This window comes from Chaetodon auriga, chromosome 16 (genome assembly GCF_051107435.1).
Source record: "Chaetodon auriga isolate fChaAug3 chromosome 16, fChaAug3.hap1, whole genome shotgun sequence".
Taxonomy (NCBI): Eukaryota; Metazoa; Chordata; class Actinopteri; order Chaetodontiformes; family Chaetodontidae; genus Chaetodon; species Chaetodon auriga.
In genome coordinates, this window is record NC_135089.1 from 5,088,673 (window position 1) to 5,091,663 (window position 2,991).

Sequence of the window (2,991 nt, forward strand, 5' to 3'; positions counted from 1 at the left end):
TCACTTTCAGTGCTGCTGCTCTGCTAAACCAGCAGTTCCCAGCCGGTTCAGCTATGATCCTCATAAAGAAAGGTCTACTTCAACCTTCTTATGTCTTTGGATTCTGAAAAGTCTAAACAAATTAGATTTTAGATAGTTTTCAGAGGCTTGAAGAAGTAGAATAATGCAGTATTTAGTGCTGAAAAGCACAGAGTGAATACATGCCAGAGAAAAGTGAATATGATTTATAGCAGAAATATGATTACGCACACACTTTGGAGCAGCTGTGTTCAACCTCCGCTCAGACCTCCTCAGCATGATGCAGGAAAAAAGAAATGCTGTCTAGTTACTAAGAGGTATTTGTATGTACCTTAAAGTTCTGGAAGAAGTATCCAGATGCTCAAGTAGTTATTACATTACTCAAGCGACAGCATGTTTCATAAAGCAATTGTATGTTTTTGAATGTAAAATCTTACAGCTGCTGCTCAGCCATAGTCCGCCCACTCATCAGGTGATTCCCAGAGCTCCTCCAAACTCACACCTGAACAGAGGTCGAGTCAGCCCCAGTAACTGAAAACACCTGTGTGGGTGTGCCAAGCTTTTACTTTGATTTACATGTAGTGGAGTACAATACTAATACTATAAATCAGCAAAACATGGAAATACTTCAGTAAAGTATAAGTATCCAAATTGAGCTTAAGGATATGCGCTTTACGGCATTAGACATAAATGGCATATGGTGCAATAAAGACAATCAGTGGATGGTCTCCGAGGGTGAGAAAACATGCAGTATATGCATGCTACAGCCATTTGCAGGTGTTTAATTAAAATGCTGAGTTTGGAAAACTTCATTCATTCCACAGTTAAGTCTTTAGGATCAATCAGTTCTTGCTGGCAGGTTTACAGGAACTAACAGTTACTGCAGCGGCCTCCTGGCTGCTTCCCGATTCAACCTCTGCTCATTTATTTATTCTGATTTCTTTCATTGTTTTGAGTGATCCGGTGCTGGCTTGTCTGCTGTGCTCATGCACAGGTGTAATGTGTTTATTGGTGGAGTAACATATCCATCCAAGCATCTTTAAGCACAAAACCACGTGGCACAGTCGACCTGGCGTACAGGCAGTGGAGTGCAGAGCACTACACCCACCTGCTGGCAGATGCAGTGCTGAATCCTCACAATCAGAGCGAGTGTAATGAACCCACCGCTAACGTTCAGCACTTATGCATGCTTGCTTTTTGTAAATATGTGTAGTAAATGTGTGTGTGTATATATTAGATTTAGCCACTTGAGATTCTTGTGGTCTTTAAGTGTCATTAATTAAAAGTGAAATGGGAAATGTCAAAGAACAAAATGGTGAGTTCCAGCCGGTTCTTATGGAGATCTGTAGAGTTTTGCTCAGTTCACTTATGAAGAGATGATGAAATGTTCGTGTTCCTCAAACTCTGAGGGGTCCTGACCTAAAATACACAAAAGCCCACCTGCTCTGGGAATGAGTGCATACTGCCACCTGCTGTCCTCCTGACAGAGAGCTTGAGTCTTAAAGGGAAGTTCCCCCAAATCAACAGAGACATGCTTCTCTCAGTGGTGGGGACTAACTAAATGCATCTACCTAAGCACTGTGTAGTTTTGAGGTACATCTGCTTACATAGAGTATTTCCATTTTATACCACTTATTCTACATTTCAGGGGCAAATAATGTACATTTTGCTCAAACACAATTATCTGACATTTATAGGCATTTATAGATGTAACCTTATAATATATGATACTCTCCTAATATAATATGCATTGTTGAAGACTGTGTTGCAAAACCGTATAAAGAACCATTATACATGTATAATTGTTTAAATGAACACCACAGCCAGCTGCATTAATACATCACTTTGAACAATCTACACACAGCCATATATCAGTTTCAGGGGCTGTTTTCCTGCAGAACTAATACTTTAATTTTCGATTCTTCTTGTACATTTTGTTGATAATACTTCAGTACTGTTTGAATGTAGGACTTTTTCTTGAAACGGAGTATTTTACATCGCTGTATTAGTACTTTTACATAAGTAAAAGAGCTGAGTCCTTCTTGTTTCACTGAAGGAGGGACAACAATCCATCAATAGAGACTAATGGCTCCTTTGCCACTCTTAGATAAGAAAGGGGTGTGATACCACTTTTGTCCAGAAGGAGACAGTGTCGGTCTTCAGGGGACAAAAGATGACTCAACAGCACTACCTGTCCTGGCACGTGGTGTCGCGTCATTTAATTATCTCATTCACAAAAGCAATAACTCCACAGCAGGACCCTCCCAAGGAGAAGCAGCCGAAGGTAACAGCTCAGTCATCTCCAGCTCCTTCATGTGATGGACCGCTTCCCTGGATCTCCGTTCAGAGGCTGAGTGTTCATACTGCTGCACACATGCAGTAACACAGTAACTGGTTTCAGGATGTACGAAACTGCTCCCGTTTGTTGTTTTGTTTTTGTTGTCTGCACAAACACAAACATCACAGCACACCTACACACAGACATGAGCTTTACATGCAGTCATATTCAATGACTGCTGACCAACAAGCAGACTAATAAACTATGATAAAATAAGATAAAGTGGAATATAAGAGCCATCCATGTGGTTTCAATGGGATCTTGTAGCCTTGTACTGATTTACCTTTTGTAGTATTATTATACTGATATTATGGACCTGATGTTGATATAGGTGGTAAAATATTAAGTGTGCCAAGAAATCTTTATTATGTCACGATCTTACATTTCAAGCTCCAGGAGGCCTTTTATGATATTATTTGCAGGAAGCAGATACGAGCGGATGAAATTCGGATGTTCTCAAGTATAAAGTTTCTAAGCCAGTTTAATAGACACTCAGGAGGCAGAGTCATCTCCATAAACAGCGATTCTCTTGTTTAGTAATATCATTGAGATATTAAAAGGAAACCATCGCAGGCATAAACAAACAGGGTAATGCCCCCATAAACAATTTGTCCGACAGCGCCTTTATTTCCCAT